This window comes from Rhinolophus ferrumequinum, chromosome 2 (genome assembly GCF_004115265.2).
Source record: "Rhinolophus ferrumequinum isolate MPI-CBG mRhiFer1 chromosome 2, mRhiFer1_v1.p, whole genome shotgun sequence".
Lineage (NCBI taxonomy): Eukaryota > Metazoa > Chordata > Mammalia > Chiroptera > Rhinolophidae > Rhinolophus > Rhinolophus ferrumequinum.
In genome coordinates, this window is record NC_046285.1 from 97746585 (window position 1) to 97770271 (window position 23687).

At 41.5% G+C, this 23687-nt stretch overlaps 1 protein-coding gene across 3 annotated transcripts in view; it reads right to left on the reverse strand.

Moving 5' to 3' along the window:
- The window catches only part of TIAM1 (TIAM Rac1 associated GEF 1), a 191370-nt gene that overhangs the window by 139583 nt on the left and 28100 nt on the right, over positions 1 to 23687 (reverse strand). Inside the window, exon 1 of one of the 3 annotated variants that reach the window (XM_033121194.1) lies at positions 11062 to 11216. The exons of the other annotated variants lie outside the window; for them this stretch is intronic. The gene's annotated coding sequence lies outside the window, so the exon portion shown is untranslated. Of the gene's footprint in view, positions 1 to 11061; positions 11217 to 23687 lie in introns of those variants that run through there. 3 annotated transcript variants of the gene reach the window in all.

Below are 23687 nucleotides of genomic sequence, written 5' to 3' on the forward strand. Positions count from 1 at the left end.
ACTTCCATGGATCTCTCTTAATTTTCAACAGGTCTCAACAGAGATAAATGAAACGAAACAAGGGAATCTCAGTTATTCTCAAAGTCAAGCTCTATAACAGAAGTTGAAGAAAATGCTAAAAGACAGTAAGACAGAAGACCAACTTAACTACACAGACTTTCTCATCGTGTCCATATTTCCTTAAGCTGTCCAACTTCAGAGCAAATTCGTGAAGCAGGTGCACAGGACAGAATTTAGGTAAAATATCCAAACTGTTACTTAACACAGAAAATAAACTAATAAGGATACCTCCAAGAACAAGCAGTAATAATGATCTTTTCTTTTCTTTTCTTTTCTTTCTTAAAGCTTGCCTTCTGAGGTGAGATTGCAAACACTAAGAAAGACATAAAGGTCCCTTGGCGTGGCTGCACCTGATTACTCTCCTAGTGGACACTCCTTTGTGGAGCTGCTCACTGCTGCCACCCACTGCTGGAGGTTTCAGTAAAGGGACAAACAATTGGAGCAGGACCACAGAGGAAACTGTCTACTTTGTGGAAGGGAACCACACAGTGGCAATAAATAAATATACCAGGGGTGCCAAAAAAAATGTTTACAAGTGGATACCTTGGTCGACATTGCTCAAGCAGTAGTTGCCGTAATCAGAAGTGTCTGGACACTGACGGTAACCACTTTGAGCACCTCTTGTAATTGCAGAAGTCAAATGTGACTTGTATTCATCCTTTGTTATCGGGATATATTATTATAATGTTTTTATTAGTTTCAGGTGCACAAAACAACAGAATAGTTAGATATTTACACCCCTCAAAAAGTGATACCCCCCTCAATCTACTACCCCTCTGACATCTTATCTAACTGTTCCAATTCCATTGGCTCCATTCCCTATGCTGTACTCCACATCCTGTGACTATACATATATTACATTATAGTTGACATTCAGTATTATTCAGCTTCAGCTTCAGGTGTACAGCGCAGTGGTCAGGCATCTACACCGTCCCTGCAGTGGTCTCCCTAAGAAGACAAGTGCCCATCTGACACTCTACAAAATCTTTACATTATTGATGATATTCCCCAAACTGTCTTTCGTATCCCCATGGCAGTCATGTGGTTACCAACTTGTGCTTTCTACTCCCCTCACCTTCGCCCTCATCCCCACTCCCCTCCCAACTAGCAACCATCAATTTTTCCTCTATGTCTCTAAGACTATTTCTGTTTACCTTGCTCATTTGTTCAGTACTTTAGATTCCACATGTAAGTGAGATCATATGGTATTTGTCTTTTTCCATCTGACTTATTTCACTCACCATCATGCTTTCTAGGCCCATCCGTTTCATTGCAAATGGTTAAGATTCCCTTCTTCTTTATGGCCCAGTAATTATTACAATTTTAATAGTGCTTTCCTGTTTTAAAATGTGTTTACAGTTTTATTTTTGGTCACCCTCTGTATACATATCCATAAAGAACAGAACAATAAGCAAAGTTACTGTTCTTCCTCATCTTGGAAAACGTGCTATTGAGCCGGGGAGTCAGTGACTCACGCTTGCAGGGGAAGGAGCGTTAGTCCCCAGCAGTACCCCATTATTACCCCAAAATACGTGCCCTTTTCATAATTCCCCCCATCGCTATCCTGTTCGCTCTCTTTTCTTGGGCATCCTCCTTAAGCCGCTCGCTGCAAATTTCCAAATTTTCAAAGCAGTTCCTGAATTGCTTAGGAAATGGCAGAAATTAATAAGCAACAGCCCATTTATATTGAAATGGACTCATTACGGCGCCAGCTGCCAATAATTTGCAAGGCTGGATTCTTGCTGGCAAACGCGGCCTGCGGGCGGCTGTCCTTCCACCTGCACAACAGAGGCTGATAATGCGTTTTTTTTAGACTTAAAAAAAAAAGTACATATTCTATCTACCAGAACGAAAATGTTTCTCTCTCTGTATTCTTCTAATTCCTGAGCAGAAAAACTTCATGGAGAAGGAGGTGAAAGTTACAGGGCATTATTTATCAAACAGGCAGGAAAACAAAACTGAGTCTCTTGGGTATCATTTTTCTCTGATTTTGGTGGAAAAAAACTTCACCTGTGCCCCTGGCTGTGGCACTGACCCACGATACGGACGAATGAAGAGCCCCACGTTTGTTCTTTTGCAATCAGCAGATACACTAAGGTTGCCATGTGCCAACAAGTAACTCGTTTTGCCTGTAAATGGATTCGCTCCTCTGTGGCCTTGTGACTGTATGTCATGGCAACTTGAGAACTATCAGGATTCCGGGTTTTATTCAAGAGCTGCAAAGAATTCAATTTCAGCGCGAGGCGGCTATGTACCAAGCACAGTGTTTGGAGGGAGTTCAAGGCTGAAGTCCTGCTGCCTGCACATCAGGTCAAATCTCAGTTGCACACTTACTTGTGGGGTAATACGAGGCAAACTTTAACAGTCAGTTTATCCCTCCACAAATGGGGATAACAGTCCCCCAGATACTGGGTTGTTAAATGAGAACACCTATGTGACACGATTAGCTTCGTGCCTATGCCATGGTGAGTCCTCAATAAATGTTGTTTCCACTCTAATTTAACATTTGTAACCCATAAGGGGTACACCACAAAAGGGCCACTACTATCGGGGCTTCCTTGAGACATGACATCTAACTCACCTGAAACTGGGACTTTGTTATAAGTTAGATGAAACTAGTCACCTTAGATTTGTTGTGGGACAAAAATAGGGGAATGAATGAAACCCAAGCTGGAAGACTGTGATGTATTCAATTTGCCACAGCTCACGCACACACACAAGCCATGCAGACAAAATCTGGAAGTACCAGTCGGCCTGCTTACATTATGTTAAGATAACCCCAGGAAAGTGGACACTGGATGAAACAAGTTTTCTGTCTCACTCTGATTCATCCTCAACTCATAGAGTCCATTTCTGTGTCAGATGTCAAGTAACCAGTTTTCACAGGGAAGTGTGTGTGCTGGGGGTGGGGAAGAAATTACCAAAACTAAGCTCAGGCTTCAAATCCCTGCGAAAATAGACAGGGCTGAGAAGTCCCATAGCTCCAACCCTAGAGTCTGCTGTACAAGGAAAACATGGCAACGGTCAGAAATATCGTGTCCGTGGCAGTTAATCCATGCCTTTCCCTAAAAAGTCTGCCAGACCAGAACTTCCTTTTTCACCTTCAAAAGAACACTCATAAGGAGCATCCTGTTGTTTTTAAGTCCTTATAAGTTCTAGGAATCAGAGGATATAAAGAAAAGGATACTGTACTTGCCCACAAAATACCCAAGTTCATGTACCAGGCCCTATTACTTACTAACTTATACGATATTGGACAAGTAAATTTACCCATTCTGAAACTCAACAGGAAAAATAAGGACATAAGCTCATCTGCCTTACTTAACACCTACCTGGAAATGTAGGTGTTAAAAAATTAGAGAACTGAGATGAATTCACACTATAAGCTATAAAATGCTACATACCTATGTTAACTGTTATACTGTTCACCGAGATTTAGTGCCCCCAAATGTTCTATAATTAGTGAATCAACGAGAATCAGGAAGTTTCCCCTTACCCTGAACCTTTGTGGGTGGGATGATGTAGCCGTCTTGGATCAAAATCCTGAACTAGTCAGAATCCTGAATATTTATTTTACAAGTAATAAGCACCAAAAAATTTAGTTTTTGGTATGCATACTTAGTCCAAAAGTCACTATTGGATGGACGGATGGATGGATGGAAGCATGTGAAGCACTGGAAATTTTTAAATGGTTCAAAAGTCAGAGAAAATTCATCAGTCATTTTCTTTACTTACTTAAAATCATTACTCTATTCAACAAAGGGCTCAAGGATTAACTTTGAACGATACATAATATAAACTAGAACAGAAGAAATTACTACTGGAAAAAGAAAAGCAACCCAAAGGTTAAGACAAAGGGAAGAGGGCGAGAATAAGGGTAACAAGCCATACAGCTGTGTCAGTTTAACAGAAAGCTTCGTAACAGCCAACTCAAAGAGGGAAAACAGGGCCGTTGTAAAATGCACAATTCCCTCATCAATTGCTCAGAAGGTCAAATGTTCTTGGTACTGAGATCAGACAGAAACTGTCACTGGTGGTCCTTTGAGGGCACTGGGATATGATGAGCAATGTTCTGGACTACATCCTTCCACACGGGCTCAGTGACAAATTCATACGGATGTTTCTTATCTTGATAATTGGTTTTTTTAAAAAATCACAATTTAGTGACAGAAGTTCTAAAGAGATATAACACTGCTGAAGTGCAGAGAGGTTGTATACCGTCCAGGAAATTCTCCTTGAATACTGTTTGCTCTCCAGAGTGTTGGATCATGGCTGTGGGGTGGTAAGCTTGAGAAGGAGCTCCCTGGCTCATGGCCAAGTGTAGCTGGGCCACGCTACCAGGTGACCACACCCCATCGTACACAAAGGGATGGGTCCACCAGCGGTGAGCTTGTCTGGCTTGTGACAGAAAACTAAGACCGTGACAAGGATTCCTGAACAAAGACGAGGTTGCCTACCTTCCATCTCAGATGAACCACATGAGCAGTGAGGGCCCTGGGGCAGGACCAGGATTCTCAGTGAAAAATCATTCCCTCCGCATAGGTGAATGAGCTATGATAAGGGCTCCAAATCCCTACTCCAAAAAGCATGGATGACACGATTTTAGCCCAACCATGTATTCAAGGCAGGTAAAAACAGACACTCAAACCAGCCAAACAAAATCCTTAAAAGTTCCCACAGGCAAAGACTGCCTTCTGCCTTCGTTTCAGCAATGCTACATCTCAGTGTATCTAAATGTATCTCAAGGTAAGTACGTGAGGAAACATAGTCACAGAATCAATATTTTTAAGCCAGCTGTAAGTCAGGGATTTTCCACTAAAATAATAACTTTAATTTTAGAACAGTGAATCTTTGGCAATACTTAACCCACGGGTTCAGCTGGGACAGACATTACCATATTTCATAGGAGTAAAGTCAGTGCATTTCAAAGAGAAATAACATCTCCCCAAGTCAGGGAGATGTACCATTTGTGGAATGCTTACGATCTGGCTGGCATGGTGTTACTGGCTTTCGGCCAACATGCTCTTCTAAGTTTCTCTAGATTACTGGTGTTTATTGTCTTGCAACTATACTTGGACCCTGGCAACTGCCAAGGCACACAACTCCAACATTACGTCACTCACTCTGAAGCTCCCTCCAGCTCCATCCGAGGGCGTTTGGAAACCACCAATCCCAACGGGCTGTGTTATACAGCTGGCCATTAAGTCTCCCAAACACCTCACAGCCTGGCCCTAACACGGGCTCAAATGAGGCCCCCGCTTACTGAAACGGATTTCATAGCTTTTTCAAGACAGACCACAAGAATCACATAGCTCCTCAAAAATCTAAGCAGTATCGTTGCCACGAAGAAGCCACGAAGCTACTGACACTTGAGAATTCCACCCAACATTCCAAGAGTAGTGACCATGTGATGTGAGAGCGCAGCTCTGGGCTCCCGGCTCCCAAATTTTCAATTTCAAGCTTGAGTCACGTCAACAAAGCACACCCGTGTCATTGCAAGAGAGAATGGAACTTTTGATCCCCAAAGAAAATGGAAAGGGAGCTACAAATAGGTAACTTCTAATAGGTAACTGAATTCTGTCCTTTGCTATTTCACCACATTGCGGCTTAAGTTAAAAGGGTATCTCCAACGACAACTAGGTCCCCGTAAGAGGCCACTGGGAGAGGTTGGTCCTCTGTTGCAAGTGCTTCCATACCTCCTGTGAAACACACCGTGCTTCCCCAAAAATAAGACCTAGCCTGACAATCAGCTTTAATGCGTCTTTTGGAGCAAAAATTAATATAAGATCCAGTCTTATTTTACTATAAAACCGGATATAATATAATATAATATAATATAATATAATATAATATAATATAATATAATACCAGGTCACATATTAATTTTTGCTCCAAAAGATGCATTAGAGCTGATTGTCTGGCTAGGTCTTATTTCCAGGGAAACACAGTAATAGACTGTATAATCCTTAAACTGCACACCAGAATAGTCTTCTCAAAAACACATCAACGCCTTAGCTTAGAAGAAATTTCAAAACAAAGTCACTTAACCCAACAATGTCTCTTCCAAAATGCAGCCACCCAGGTCTCTTCGGTCTTCCCTTGGAAAGACCTGCATCCCATTCCATGTCGGCTGTAGATGCCTCACCAGGCACAGGAAGAAGCCTTGTCTCCTGCGATATTAGGGCAGCTCCTCTCTCACCGTCTAAGACTGAAACCTCAGGAAGGGAATTGGGTTGATTCTCTCAGGCTTTGCAAGCCTGAGGTTCATTCAGCCTTGAGACAAAATGGGAACAGACGAATGTCATGGACACCAGTTCACAGCCTTATGTGAGCAGTCGAGAAGAAGGCACTATAAGAAAAGGGACTCTCACACTTAGCAGCTGCCTCTAAGACCTTCCCCTGGCCCGCCCAAGTGACCCAAAAGTAAGAAAATGTAACCTGCCATTTCCATGATGGTATCCAACCCCTACAACCTGGCCTCTCCTTTCGCCTGTTGTCTCATTATGAAGCCGAGAGGGAAGTCTTCAGCCCAAAATACAGTCAGGATGTCACGGGGTCCCCTTTCTTCATGAGGAAGCAGAGCGAGACCTAGTCAGCTGGTGATTTCATTCCTGCCACTCCACAGGCACAGTGCCCGAGCCTGGAGCTGCCTTTCCCACACAGAGTGGGAAGGCCACTCTGACTCAGGGAAGAACCCCCAGGCTGAGGCCACACACCCAAGTAGCCGGTGTGGCAACTGTGCCTGTCAGCAAGAGGGCGGGGACTGCCTATGACCTGGAGGACTGAGAAAATATCACCAGCCCTCTGGAGAGGTCACGAGCTGGACCAAATGCACTGTGTTGGCCCCTCACGCTCAGAGCCTAAAGGGCCCATCACAAAGAATCACCCCCCAGGGAACCTGCTATTTCCTCCATGGTTCTGTTTCCACCATTACAGTACTGATGTTGGCAAAAGGCAGGTGTGAGATGGCAAAGTTCTCTACGAGAAAATGGCCGAAGAGAGATTTCAGTCACTCAGATACTAACGATGGAGCAGAAGGAAGAGAAGCTAGAAATATTAAGTATTTACATACGTTTGCATGATTAACAGCTTAATTTAATAACCAAAAGTCAATAAGGAAGCATAATAGTTGGAAAATATAACTGCCCTACATAAAAGTGAAACCCTAATGGGGCCCTGTGTCATGCCACTGCTGAGGGGATATTACAAACATCAATCCTGATATGTGTTTAGGTGGTAACACAGAATTTTAATCAAAAACAAAGTAAAAATTTTAAGTGCAGCAAAGAACCTTCCACTTTGAAGTCAAATAAAATGGGTTTTTAAAAAATTTTAACAGACTCCTTCCCAAAGATTTTCAAAATGGTGGTGATTCTTATCTGTAAGTCCTCATTTTTTTGAAAGAGACCAAGGCTCAATTATTTAATATAAGGCAGAGTGACTGAACAATGTTTCACAGATAAAGCGTCCCAAGTCAATCCCTGGGTACTGAGGCCAAAATGTTCCTCTACGCTCATTTTAAAGTGAAAAAAAGCTTTAAAAATGACCTCAATATTCTATTTGTAAATCAATTCAAATTATTTTACAGTTGCACAATTAAGACTACAAGCTCTTACAGGAAAAACACAATCCCTTATTTCATTGATCCTAAGAAACACATTTTTCACTTTGAATATCTCTGAAATTGAATCTATCTTACTATCACAACAGGGCAATGTGGCTAAATTGGCACTATTTCCTTTATTTCTTAGTGGTACATAAAATAGTGGTAGGTCTTCCAATTGACAGCATCTTATGAAATATAATACATAAAATAGATTTTTAGATAGTTATACTTATGACGATCTAAAAACTGCTTGTGAATTGTTTGGGTAAAGCAGAGTATCTACATAAGAATTCTACTGACTGTTACCACATTCAGTTCAACTGAACCAACATCTATGGAGTACCGACTGCATGTCTGAGATGAGGAGACAGACCATTTCCTTATTCCTTATGATGCCCCCAATCTGAGAAAATGGTGGACACTCATGTCCTCTGAGACAGCGCTGAGAAGGCCAGTCTGGCATTATTAGCAGTGAATGTGGGGAAGAAATAGACTAATTCTGCCAGGAGGAGCTATGAGTTGAACCTGGTCCTGAAAGGTTAATAGGATTTGGCTTAGTTTCTGAGGATGGGAGGAAATGTACAGGGATAGGAGGGAATTGGGGGTGAGGGGGTGGGGGGGATGAAGGGCGGAACATTCTAGAAAAAGAGCAAAGGCTCTAAGGAATGAAAGTAGCATTAGCCCAATACTGTAGAGAGGTAAATGCATGGAAAAGAGCTGGAGGTGATGAGGCTAAAAGGATGAATTGGGGCTATGAATGTTACACAAAGAGAAAGAAATTGGATATTATTATATGTAATGGAGTATATGATAGGATTTTATTAGGGGAGTTACATGATCAAACACGTTCTCCCCCTCCCTCCCGGGGTAGCGTGGAAGAGAAGGTAGAGGCTTGTTGCAATCAACCAATCAGGCAGTGCCTGGTGGAGATAAGGTGACCTAAACTGAGACAGTGAGGGCCCTGGAGTAACAAGAAAGGCAGTGGAGTCACCAGGATTTGGTGGCCACAGATGCGAGAAATAAGGAGGGAAGGAGAAAAAGAAGGAAGAGAGGACACTGAAGTTTCTAGTTTGGTAACTGACATTATTATAAAACGGATGCTGACAATAACATTTTCCATTGTGAGGTCAAATGGAACATATAACACAAAGTTTTAATCCTTCAGAAGCCAGAATTCACTTGCAGTGATCCTACTGGAAATTTGGTGTCCATTCTAAACAAGGCCTCAGCACAAAGGAACCAAGGTTGGAACACACTAGCACAGAGAAGGAAGGAAGGAAGGGAGGAAGGAAGGAAGGAAGGAAGGAAGGAAGGAAGGAAGGAAGGAAGGAAGGACCCTCCCAAAAATGTTAGCTCAGGAAGAATATCAAAATGGAGACACAAATATTGTCCAATTCCATTGTATAATCGAAGAACTTAACACACACACACACACACACACACACACACACGATAACCTGTGAGAGGCCAGAAGTTTAAAACACTTTCTCAACTACACTTTTATTGACTAAGTCAATACCTGTAATAAATGGATTTAATAGCATCGAGAATTTAACACAAAAATAAAAGTATGATGCCTCAGGTTTGGTACCATAAAGTTAAAGTGTAACTCAGATTTGAGGTCAGCTCCCAAGACACTCTAGGTCCACAGGACACCCACTCCACCCCTTCCTTACACCTGGGAATTGATGGTTTATAATTTAAATAAGGCTGATGTTCCAAAGCGGTACAAACCACAGTGACATACATCTGGAATGCATAAATAAGTGCACTTGAGTATCACTTCAAACAAATGTAGCATTTAAGGACAATCACTTCACCTTTCCATGAGTGAGTGGAATGAGATGGTGAGAGCCAGGCAGACCTCAGGCGATGCTCTGGTTATGTTCGTGACCATGCAGGGAAAGCGGGGAGCCGGGCATGTGGCCGTGGGGATGGAGAGATGGCCGGAAAGGCATGGAACAATCCGGGGTCACAAGTAATTCAACTCAATCTTCCTGACCATCCATTCTCTTTCAAATTAAGAGGATGGTCCGGAAGTTTCTACGCTCCCTGTACTTGAAAAGAAGTCCATGTTTCTTTAACTTGCTTAAGTCAAAACCCATGAGTATCATAATGGGAACGGCAATAAGATTCCCTCTGCTGGGCATTCTTCTTACAGTAAATATGGAATTCAATTAAGGCAAAAATGCCACTGAGCTGGACCCCAGAAATGCAAGACGGAACCACCGATTCTTACTTTAAAGACTGGTGCAACATCTTTTTGGCTGAAGAGCGACTAACATTCATCCTTGCCAAATAACAAATTGGGAGACAAATAAAAAGCACATGAACTACTAGACTGGATTTTTTAAAGTGGAAGGGGAAAAAAAAAAAAAAACAAAGCACATTGGCCCCTCCCTGAAGGCATAAGAGGTTAATCAGCCTCTTTCAGTAAAGACGGTTCCTAGGAAGTCATGGGAACGTTTCTGAAACAGTCCCCATGCAGAAAAACCATACATCAAATCACAAGGCAAATCTCCTCCTTATATGACAGCAACGAGCTTAAAAAGCTTGACACTCATTGCCAAGTAATATCTATGAGACCACACACAAAGCCAGTGAAACAGACACAGTGCTGCCTTCTAAGAATTAACGAGTACACTCCTGTCCAAGGTACTAGTATGCAAACGGTTCAACAGGCGTCCCCCGTTCAATAAAATCCTTCTGAGCATGGCCACCCAAAACAGTGTGAGTGTGTCTCATTACTTATTAATTGACATATAAATTACATAAGCTACCGTTCAAATAAAGTATGCACATTTAAATTTTCTGTTATGTTTATAAAGTGTGTAGTTTATTTGAACCGAACAGAAATACACAGAAATTTCAATGCACAAGATAGAAAGAAATATAAATTCTGACGTTTCCATCTCACACCCTATTGAAATCATCTTGCACGTCCAACACTGGTGTGACCACTGCTCTAGGACATAAAAACCAATCTCGAAACAGAAAAAATAAGGAAAGAAAGACAGTGGGTGGCAAACTCATAGAAATGTCTCCTTCCCCAAGCACATGTCCCCAGTTTGAACAAAACCACTGACAGTACCTATTCTTTCTTCCTTCCCCCTATTACCCGTACTGCTCTACCTCGTCCCACCTAAGACAGAATTACTGTGTCTTCCATGGACAAGGTTGACAGGTGGGTCTGCAAGTTCCAAGAGAACTCTCCAGCAGCAGAAGAAAAAGGTCATCTATTGTTAAGAAAGTAAGGAAGGGAAGGAGGAGGGAAAGGATGGGGGGGAAGGGAGGGAGGGAAGGAGGGCGGGAGGGAGAATCCCCAAATCTGTTGCTGTTTGTTTTTTGAGACTATTTTTCCCCATCTATCTGGATAAAGTCTAAATTTTACTTACACCTCAGCCTTTTTATGAAGCAACATCACAGCAGTGTCAAAATCTCCCAGAATCTTCAGGAAAGTAAGATCTCACCATTCGGGAGACCAGGTCTAAAGAAATTGTGCTGGAAGCTCTCTGAAATTATCTGCTGCTAACACCAACTCTCACTAGGGGCCATTAAACCGTGTTTTTGCAATCAAGATAGTAATCAATACCCCTTCCCCAGTGGTTAACGAAACAATGCCATATGTAGAAAAAGAAAATGATGTAAGAAGGAAGGACGCCTTTTTGCAATCTCCTCAACCCCACCCACCACAAGACAGTACAAGGATTGGCCAACATGCAACAGGCAAAAACACATTTCCAACCACCACTGCATTTTCCAGTGTGGGTCATATCAGACTCTGTCAGGATAAAAAGCCAGAAAATGTCAGTTACAGAGTCTAGAATAATAAAGGCTAACCACCACACACAAAGAAAAAGCATTAAAAAATATTTCTGAACAGAACTTTGGTCTTTGTAGGTGGGAAGAAAAGGTTCATCTTCCAGAAGAAATCCTCTCTTTTGTCCTGTTTACAATCTAGAAAGTCACTGAGTTCTCACACAGGAGTTCATATGGCATCTGACCCTGCTGGTCTTCTTCCTCCAAAAACAAACAAACAAAAAACCCCAAGCAAACAAACAAACAGAAACCCACTCCTTTCCCTGGATTCCAGCCCTGATGCTCCTCAGTCAGTCCTCTTACTCCAACTGTAGGTTCGACCCACAGTCTTCTACCTAATTGCCCACATGGAGTATTTTTCTCTTGAACAAATCTATTTACTTTCTCCCACACTGTCACCTACCTAAATCTCAAGTCTTCAGTACAAATCCCTCTTCCTAACCTCGTGCTGGACACCTCCATGGAGCCATCCCATTGATACATCCAATATGACACACCTTTCAGCATCTAAATCTCCCACCCTATGATTCCTCCAAAAGGCAACATGACTTGGAAATGTGACATACACACCAGATTCAGACTGATCTAGCCTCCAGCTGCCATATAATGGCCCTGGGACCTTGAGTCAGTCACTTAACATTCCTATGGACCACTTTCTCCATCTACAAAACAGGAAATTGGCCTTGCAGGTTTGCGCTGGGGATTAAGTGAGGCAGTGTATGTTAAATCACTCTCCTTTGGTGTTTGGTTTGGGCTTCATGAATCTTCACATCTTTCTTTCCATCTCCTTCTTTGCCTTGTCTTCCCTCAAGGTCCCTGACGTCTCTTCTATATCTCGCCTGTTCCTTCTAATTCAGGCCTCCTTGCCTTTAATCCCCATCGCTAATATTCCTCTCTTCTGCCCACACCATTCAGTGTAGTCATCACTGCCAAACCAAACGAATGCACAGCCAGAACGCAGCCACTTCAATGCCTGTTTGGCTAACTGGTACAAACACCCCCGGCACCCAGCCACAGGAATAAAGGGGCATCTTTCTGAAGAGCCAGTCTTACTCCAAGAGTTACTCAGGAGGAAAGGGGGATCAGGAGTTGGGGAAGATTGAAAGTGGAATAAAATTTTAAATCTGTATGATTTCTAAGATGACATACTCATCTTCCCCCCAAAATAAAATGGCACCTGGAGTGGTTAGAAGTTAATTCTCTTTTTAGGTTGGAGTGGTTTTTTGGGGAAAACTTTGCAAAGCTCTGGTCTTCTAAGATTTTCTTCCTCACTTTTTTCTTCTGAAGTCCCATAGTTATCAATTATTTGACTATTTGTCCTAATCCATCTCCACTGGTAGCATCCCAAGTGCCATGAGGAAAGAAACCACAGTCTCTTCCTTTTTATCACGGTGTTCCATGGCACAGCCCCTGTACTAGTCAGGGTTCTCCAGAGAAACAGAACCAAGAGGGTGTGGGTGGATGGATGGGTGCTTTAAGGAATTGGCTCATGCGATGGCAGGGCCTGGCAGGTATGCAAAACAGCAGACTGGAGAGCTGGAAAAGAACTGAGGTCGCTGCCTTGAGTCCCAAGGCATCTTCTAGAAGACTGCAGAGTGTACTCTTAGGACCTTCAAGTGATTGGCTGAGGCCCACCCAGAGAATGGAGGATAATGTGCTTTACTCGGTATCTATTGATTTAAATGCTAACCACATCTAAAACCTAGCCCACTAAACTGGTATTTGACCAAAAAACTGGGCATCGCAGCCTAGTCAAGTTAACATATAAAATTACATGCCCTGGTAGACTTTTTCTCCAGTACCTAGTAAGGGCATCAATAAGGTACAAAAAGAGTACAGTGTGTTCGAATATTTACAACAGAATATCCAGCAGGTGCTCATGATGGCCTGCCAGCCCACCAGTCCTCTTGACTTGAGCTCTGAAAGAAGGTTTACTTGGGGTGTTCCTGCTAGTCCCAGGCTCTAGGACATGAAGGGGTCACTGAGGGCAGTTGCCTGCCTTCCATGTCATCTTTGCCATGTATATCTAGACAATCACTTCCCTTCCGAGCTTATGTCTCTTGATAGCCAACATCATCAAGAGTTGTGGCTCTCTTTTACTTCCATGTGGAAAACAGTATCAAAACATATTTGCAGATTGTAAAACACAACATACCAGCCCCCCTCCCTTAACGCCCCCAAACCCTACACACACACAAATTATGGAGGTCTGGGTACATGAGCTTCCCTGTGGTGACATTTCTGCTCTAGCCTTGGATCTGAAATTACCACCTTCTCCCACCCGTGAGCCAAGACTTCAAGCCCCCAGCGGGGGGTAGTGGGGGGGTGTCTCCAGCAAGGCCTCAATATCAATGCAGCTGGGCTTGACGTTGAGCTTGAAAGCCCAGTGATGGAGAGGAGGGTCAGAATGATTGTTCAACACCCTCCTACACTCTGCTCATGACTAACGCATCATGCTGGGAAAGCAATTCCTCTCAGCTAGTAGTTGGAACTGACAAGTCCGCATTTAAACCAAACCAACCCTGGGAAGGCTCAGACGTCACCACAGCCCTCCCAAGCTCTAAATGTGCCCCTTTCTGAAAAAAACTCACCTTGAGAGAAAGCTACCTGAGAGACTTGGCTTAAGAGTCCTAATTCTGCTTCTCCATAGGACAGGGAGCTTACATTTTCAAGGGCCAGACCAAAGAACACGCTCGGTGGGTACAATGGGTGCTCCTCTTTGAGCATCAGGATAACTCATTAACCTGGGGCAAGTCACTTCATTTCTCCATGACTTCAGATGCTTCGTCAATAACATTCAGCACCTAGTACAGTGCTTCCCAAATGTTGGGCTTCACAAGAAAGGGTGCTGCTGGGCAGGGTAGGTGAAGGGGAAAAGGGAATTGTGTACATAACCAACGTAGGAATTTGTTTTTCCAGTAGTGATTTTCCATTCAAAACAGGATCCATGCGAAGGAGGATTAATCAAGTGTATTCACTAAACAGAGTGCGATGATCAAAATAACATCAGCCTTCTGGTTCTGCCCGTGCCTCACCCGCGCTGGAACAGGGAAGAGGGGACGCGTGCAGCCTGAACCATCGCTGGCGCCAGGGTGCCAGCTCCAGAGCCACCTGTTTTGTTCTTTTTCTCTCACTCTGTACCCACACTCACAGGAACAGGCTGCCATCTGTGCTGTCCCAGGCTCGGCTTGGTTTCCCATAAAGGTAAATAAGATCCTGACGTTGTTTTTTCATCTAAAAGAATTCCTTCAATGATTGCTTCCAGAACGCAATCTCAATTCAGCTCAACCGAGTTCCACTTCAGTGTGTGCGGAACACTTTCTCTGTGGATGGCATCGGTCAAGTGTGCATGGGGAGGCTAAGATGGCAACGGCTTAAGGCTCCATAGAGAGCCTTAAGTATCTCTCATTGGTGAGGAGGAGAGGGGAAATGAGATCAGGACCCAAAAGGTGTAAGTATAAGGGCCCAAGAGCTAGGTGAGCTCAGTGCTATGAAGAATAAAGGGTGTGATTTATTCATAAGAAAATTCTTTATGCCAAGAACATGTGGCTGAGGCTAATATTCTTTACAATAATATATATGCTCTCAAAAGGGCAAAGGTTAAAAATATATGTTTCAATTTTGAAAATATATACAATCGGCTAAGATGGCAGTTTCATTTCATTCTTCAGTTTTTCAAACTGAGTTTTATGATTACTCAGGAAGAAATGGTGATCACTTTGGTTTATCTCATTTAATCTATAAACAGAACACTGCTGAAACCCTTGGAGAAGGAAGTATTTCTAATTGAGGGAAGTTAATAATGGGTATTTGGAAATAATTTTACTATAAGTACTCATTCTAAAAACACACACACATTCAAAAGGCATTATTAAATAAATAAGAACAGGTCATTTCAGATTTTCGGCTATTTAATTTTGAAATGGATGATTTTCATCCTAAAGGTTATACAGGATTTCCCCAACAGGACCCCATATCAAGAGTCACCATTTTTAGATAGCTACAAATGGTGAAATATAAAAATATTTAAATCCTGCCTGTGCGTAAAGCATCCACATGATAAAGAGACAATACTTCGGTGTTGAAACTCATGTCTCTTCTATTTCAAATACTGGTTTAAAAAGTAACAGTACAGGTCTCCTTCTCAAGGAGAGCCCAGTTCCTACGTTCTAATGTAAGGAAGAACTAGATTTATTCTTCTTAAAGGCACATCCTTCCTTAATAGCTAGCTCCTCTCCTAAAATCATGGGGACGCCTACTCGGGGCTATTCCAGAGGAACACTCTCAAATACATGCACTCTTATTTGCTATGTGTAAAAAGAATGACACTAGGGGTGAGTGAATTAAGAAAATAAGTAAAATAAAATAAAAATTGCACATCAAAAAAAGAGGGGATATACTTGAAAAATTACGCTAATTGAATGAGCCAGACACCAAAAGGCAAACATGGTATGATTCCACATATAAAGTACCTGGAACAGTCACTGAGAGAGAAAGCAGAATGGTGGTTGCCAGGGGCTTGAGGAAAGGGGGTGGGGGTGAGGGGTGTTAGTATTTACTGGGTATAGAGTTTCAATTTGGGAAGGTGAAAAAGTTTGGGAGATGGATGGTGGTGATGGTTGCAAAACAATGTGAATGTATTTAATGCCAATAAACAGTACACCTAAAAATCGTTAAAATGGTAAATTTTATGTTTTGTATATTACACCACAATTTAAAAATTAGAGAACATATTAAAAACTAGCATTTGCAGGGTGCCTCACAATTTGAACAGATTTCTATACACATTAGATAATTTCATCATCACCGCAACCTGGAGGAAGTGTATGTGCATCACTCTTACACACGTTTCTGTGTAACTGACGTGTCTATTATCTAGTGCATGGAAGAGTGGTTTGACCATCCTCTGACCCCAGGTCTATATCCTTCAAAACATGTTGTGCTCATTCCTCAACTCTACTCTGTCTTTCAATATTTATACACGTTCTGTAGCAGTACAGGAAATGTTTATGGTGCTCCAAGAAGTATTCGTTCTATGATCAAAGTTGGAACTCTACCTCTTCTGTGAAGAAATGGATTTCACTTTATTGAACCCAGTGCTTCCCAGACATTCTTAATCACGAAAGCTTTTGTGGGTGCTTTTCCCACCTATTATAAAGCTGTGGGAAAGTGAGTGTCTTGTGGCGGTTACTACTATGGGAAACTATCTTAACAAAATGTACTCGTTTCTATCACTACAGATTCAGTCTCCTTGCAGAATAAAGAGCCAAGCAATCAGGTATTTACTTAATTGGCAGTTCTAAGTAACGATATCATCACCAGCACTGCCTGGTAATCTTCTCTTACCAGTTTTCTGTCTTCCTCATCCAACTCTTTCCCTCAACTGTAAATACAACACAGACCATGAGAAAGATAATAAAGACTAACCTGGCATTATTCTTGGCTCTTAAGACTTCTTACTCACCGAGCACGGATCAGATCAGATCCATTCCAGGGTTCATGTGTATGTGGTAACTGGAAAGACAAGGGCATATGTGCCCCCACCCCAAACTCTTTTTTACAAGCCCTGGTATAAATGAGTCAGAGAAAGTAACAAATACACTATTCTGTATTAATTAAATATATCGGAGAAGGGAGGAGCAGGGTGAAAAAGAGTACAGGTTTTACAGGTGATTTTATACAGCAACAATTTAGATTTGGAGTTCAATATATCTCATCAGCAGTTTCTTCCCACTAATTAAAAACATCAACAACCACAAACCAACATTTCTAATCACGGGCTTGTTGTTTTATTGAGTTTTTAACACAGTGCATCCATAAACCTTTAAGACACAGCAATGAATTGCTCAAAAATAATTTGTAATACAGTATGCATATTTAATTCTCAGAAGGACCTCGGGGTCCCCCTCTGCGCTGCAATCACAAATAAACCCTCTCCATGCCATTTCAGGATGAAGGAAAACACAGCCCTGGATTTCAAGGAGTAAACTTGGCCTCGTACCCACGCCACCACCCTCCCCTACTTCCATGACATTACTGAGAATGCAATTAACTGCTGACATTGGCCCCGACTTCAGGGGAGCAAACACTAAATCTGTTGACTGTTACTTCTTGTTGGGGCTTGTGCTATTTATTTGTTACGTATGTTTAATTTATAATGGGAGTTTGTCAGCTTCTTTTGTTTGAACTTGACACAATGGGGAAAGCCCTTAAGGGTTAATTATTAATCTCAGAAGGAAATCTGAAAAGATAATGAACAGGTCTTGAGCAATCGTGAGGCACTCAACAGCATCAGTCAAAATCAGGTCTGTTCCCAGACAAGACTACTCTCAAACTCAACTGCACGTCCTCAGCCACTAAGTGGATGGGACAACGAGATGAATGCTCAGAAAATGGACTTAGAGCCAGACACAATCGGGTGGGAATTTTGCTTCTGCTACTTAATATCTAAAGGACTGCGGAAAGTTATTTCACATCACTAAGATTTAGTTTCCTCCTTGGGAAAACGGGGATAATAAAGAGTAAATGGAACAATCCATTTGAAACCACACGGTCCACTGTCTGAACCACAGAAGTGGTTCAATAAATGGTAGCCTGAAAAAGAGAAGGTGGGATCTTTCATTACACCTAGATATTGAGAATAATCATAATCTCCAGGCTCTTGCACCGTAATTAGAAGTTTTCAAAAAATAAGTACAAAAAAAATGCTCTTGAAATTAGTGCCTAAATTTATAAAGTCTCATCCTCTATTGATTACAAGTAAAACACATGAAGCCTTCATGTGAAACAGGAAAGCAGAGCATAAAACACAATCATAGTGGCATCCAGTATCTGTCTTCAGTGACAAATTATAAGGATGAGAAGTGACAACTCAACAGACCATTACCTTGTAAAATAATATACCAAGTCTCTCGCTCTGTCATGTCTTTGCAAGCTTTTTGAAAAGATTATTGTTACCCAAAATTAAAGTCACAGAAAATTCATCTTCTACACATAAGTAACCATGTTGATTAAAGATAACTAAAGATAAAAATGTAAGTATCATGGAAAGAATATTGCCAATGGCAATACATTATTTCTTATCCCAAAACTTGTCAGGAATGCCCAAAGCAAGTAAGATTTACTAAATATTAATATACTAAAGCATTGATTTACTAAAATACCAATCCTATACTATTTAGATTTAAAAGGTCCCAGTTTTGAGGGATGAAAGCAAATGCCTGATATCTCCCGGAAGGAGGTACCAATAGTAAAATGTGTTTGCTGCTAAGTTGACTCAGAAAAGCGAGCACCAAAAATATGACGCAGAGTAGATAAGCCCCAGGAATGGATGGAAGTGAGGGCAAGGATCAATCTGAACTGTGAATTTTAGAGCAGAGTTCATCTAGAGCATGAGATTACATGATGGGATCACTTTTTGTTAATAAGCATAAACAACAGCTATTCTGTATGAGACACTATGTGCTCAGTGCTTAGGACTGGGAAGAGGTCGGGGTGTCCCATCAACTCTGTGACACAGATATCATTATCCTCATCTGTCAGCCAGGAAGGACGCAGACCATGAGCCCAGGTCCAGAAATCAGGAGCCTATTTCTACAGGGATGAATTTATAGAGCTTGACGAATACAGAGAATTTAAAACTATGCAATGAAAACCCTGGCTTCAATTTCTTATTCTTCTCTAGACTCTCTTATTATGCAACCCATAATTGTGGGATACAGACAAGGGCATTAAATAAGGACACTGTTGGAACTGCGAAGCTCAGATAGGAGTTACACTCTAGGTACAATCATCAAAGTATATTAGACATGTGTAGTTGACCTCTCTGCTATCCAAGTGGCATATTAGGCTCATAGAATAAAAATATTATTATTCAACATCTAATCGAGATATCAAGTATCTTACAAAACTATCCCGCAGTGCTATCCATAGTCAATTTTAGGTAACTTCTGGATTTAAATCTTCTGGGTGACAGAGCAGCACTTCCTTTGCAATCTGTAGCATCAAAACGATTTACAATTGTTAAAACCACAACCACCTTTGGAAAAAACACTCTTTCAGGAGAAAATGACTAAGATAGAGCCAAAGAAAATTACACAGTGAATCCACATGAAACTACCCCAAGCTCCTGCTCACCAAAAGCGATAAGACGTTAAGACAGTTGTTTGGTGGGGCTCCCAAGTTATGGCCTTGATTTGACAGTGAAAGCTACAGATACGTTCTGCTTCTAAAGCAAAGGAAAAGCTCTTTTCAATTTCCTCAGAAACCCCAGGTGACCTCAAGGTTTCCTATCAGTACAAGAAGTATGAGAACCAGTAAACAGCAGCGATGGAAATAAGTATTTGGAGGAAAGGAAAACAAAGAGGGAAAATAAAAGCACAGAAGAAAGAAAATCCTGAAAGCTTAGGGTCCAAGAGCAATCAGGACACACCATTTAAATCCCAGTCTTAAATTTTCAAATACTCTTTGTTTCAAGAAGCCGTAGGGAGAACCTGTTTTTAGGAAATCTGTCCCATCAGCCTTAAAATTGGGGGTCCAGTTCAATGCAATTCAGCCAAACTACCACATGTCAAAGGTAAGAATGATGGGCTACAATGAGAATGTGGTTAGATTTTTTTAAATGTGGGTGTGATCACTTAAAATTCATGTGGACAAAAATGACTTTTCTAGTCTTAGTAAATTCTGATAACAGATTGTAATAGTATATCCTTGATATGTTTTGAATTTCTAAATTTACGCAACTCCTATCTCAGATAAGTTTTTTTCACCACACTGGTGTGTATGTGTGTGTGTGTGAGAGAGAGAGAGCGAGAGAGAGAGGGAGAGAGAGAGGGAGAGAGAGAGAGAGAGAGAGAGAGAGAGAGAGAGAGAGAGAGAGAGAAAGGGGGAGAGAGAGGAGACATATTTATAAAACAAATGGTATAAGTTCGAAATATTTTGCTTAACAAGGATGTGCAACTGAAAGTGTTCATTATGATTATTGCTTCACTAAAATATTGCTTTTTAAAAAACCATCTTATCTATAAACACTTTTTCAAAATTAAATTTAGAGGCAAGAATTTTAGTTAATTATTCTTAGAGTGGCAAATTATAATAAACTACAAAGCAAAGTAGGTGGCAATGAATGAGCATTTGGTTCTACAGCCGAGCAAAAAGGCAGGCAGGCTCACAACATTGAAATGCAATGGGGGGGTGGGAGGGGGCAGCATGGATGAGGACAAAGGAAGAAGAAAGTGGAGGAAGGAGAGACAATAAAAAGAGAAACGGGTTCTCATCTTTCCCCCTTCCTGACAGAACCTCGGATAACAGCTGAAAAATAAATCCTGACAGGTTCCTCTGGCCACACGGAGCCTGCTTCTCTCCTTCACTCCAGATCTCTCTGAGAAGCTGTCTTTCTATCATCTTGGAAATCTTACCAACATCAAGTTGTGGAAAGAAGAAGTGATGACAATTTCAAACTTGAGTTTTAACATGACTGAACTTCTCCTAAGTCTTTTAATACTTTGTGTAAGAATGTGCCTGGAGGCCCAGAAGCTACTCTTCCATGCTCTGTACAAATTCTAAACAGGCCTCATTGTTTTTTCAATTTAGGAACAAAACCAGTTCTCCCCTAAAACCTTCATAAAATTGGCTATGGTCTATTGACCCAAGACAACCATGAAATATACTTTTTAAAAACCTGGTGACTAGACTGGGGAAGGTGCCCAGCCATGGGAGTGGTCTGGCACGGGGGTGTCAGAGCCCAAGCAGTGAGATAGGGGGAAGGAGGGGAAGCAGGTAGGTACCCACAGAAGGGAGCAGCTAGGTTACATCAGAGTCCTGGTGGACTGCGGAATGGGGACACAAAAGGACAGAGGAGCCAGCTCGAAGGAACCCCCACAGGTCAAATCAGCAAGGACTTGAGTATCAAAACAAATACTACCAACAGATTATAACCCATTGACTCAAACATGAAACCGAGAGAGAGAGAGAGAGAGAGAGAGAGAGAGAGAGAGAGAGAGAGAGAGAATTCAAGGTTTGATGAGAAATAGGAGATCTACATAATTTCAAAGTATCTCTCTATAAAGAATTTACTAATTACAAAGGGTAAAAGAGTGACTTCCCAGCAGAGAAAGAGGGCAGAAACCATCTTAAGTAAGAAACTAAGGTGAGTGGACATCATCAAACATGGGACGGATCAAAATTGGGAATTCCCAGGGAAGATACAGTGAGATGGATGTACCATCCATCAACACTCAAGGTACGCCGCCAATGATGCGGAGTGTAGATTTGATCTCAAGAAAACACCAAGTAAAGGCCAACTGAGGGACGTCCAACAAAATAACTAGCCTGAGCTCTTCAAAAGTGTCAAGGTCATGAGAATTAAGACTAAGGAGTTGTTCCTAACAGAAGGCATCTAAAGTCATTTCACAACGAAACACAACACGTGATTGTAACTGGACACATTTGTTATCTGAAAGGGCACCATCCTTAAGGTACTCAGGACAAATGATAAACTGGAATGGGATGTGAGGAGTAGCTGGTAGTGATGTATCTATTTATTTCCTGATTTTGAGCCCCGGAGGATGGTTGTGTAGAAGAAAGTCATTATTTGTAGAAAAAACACTCATGTCTGGGGTGATACCAATTTACTCTCAAATGATTTCAAGAAAATAAAATTCTTTATACTATATTGCCAAGATTTTTCAAAGTCTATGACAATTTCAAAATAAAAACAAAATTTTAAGCCTGATAGCGTAGTGATTTATTCTAAGTTCCACACACAGGTACAGCACAGTTATGGATAATTTGTATAACGAAACAATGAGTTATATTTAGCCGGTCATTTACTACACGAAATATGAAAATTAACAACAATGCATAAAATTTGCTAGTTTCACCTTAGAAAAAAAGACGAAACCCTCTAGTCACATGTGTTCATATGCTCTTGTGTCCTCACCAGAATATCTGAACCTTCAGTCACAGTAGGTTTGTGTAAATTCAGGGCCTTGTTGTATCTTTTCATGCCAAGCCACTCCTACGACTGTTGCCAACAACCCGAGTACACGTAAAGTACATGGAATGCTCAGAAACACCCCCTGCATCTGACAGCCCTCAGTGGGCCATCCAGAACACTAGCAGGAATTAAGGAACAAAACCAAAATCACTGTCGCATGTCCTGCTTTTGAAGGCCATGTTGTCACAGGCTTTGAAGACGTGGGTTCTAGAACCCAGATCTACTCCAGATAGCTCTGTGACAAACCCACATTGGGCCCCGGTTTTGTCATCTGTAAAATGGGGAGTTGGCACAAAAATCTCTAAGGCTGATCAATTCTATCAGCATTTAGTAAAGGCCTCCTGGCCGTGTCCTCCAGGAACTCAAGTCCAATAGAGGGAGTGGGGCTTGCAAGCAGAGGAAAAGGTGTAATCTCATTTGTGGGCACACACTGGATCCTGATCAAGGAGAAGAGTGTGAGATGTGGGAAACTTATAAGATGTAGAGTCTCAGTTGAACTTTGAGGATAAAAATTAGGGGTTTCCCCAAGTAAAATGGAAGGATGTGGAGGGAAATTCACCAAGTAAGACGAGGAGAGTTACTACACAATGGTTAGCTCTTGCGCCCCCTAGCTGGGACCTTGGGCAAGTTATGTAACCTCTGTATCCTCTATTTGTAAAAGGGAGATAACATATGGCTTGTCCTAATTGGGGGTAGGTGGGACTCTTTTAATGCATTCCATATGCCGATATATTTAATATTTAATCTATACTTAATTATTAGATTAATATACATTGTATATAATATTATATACTAATAACATGTAATAAATTGTTGACTGCTTAAAATATTTGATAATTTAACCTATATTTAATATATTCTAAATGCCTTAGTCCCCAGGAAAATTAAATGCTTTAATATATTCTACGAGAGACCCTGGCACATAGTAAGTAATCAAAAAATGTTTGTTGATATTTATTACGATTAGATGGATTAGGATGATTATAACTTGGTGTGGTTCGGAAATAAAGTGCAGTGTGTGTGTGTGATGAGGGAGGGGGTTGCTGCAACTTTGCACACCAAGGCCAGATTAGCTGGCTGCCAGAGGCCATAGAAGTCAGGATGAGGAGTTTGAACTTGATTCTGTTGATAACGGGAGTCAGTCTATGGTAGTTCTCACTTAGAGACTATTGATTCTCAATTTAACAAGCTTAGTTATCTGGTTTG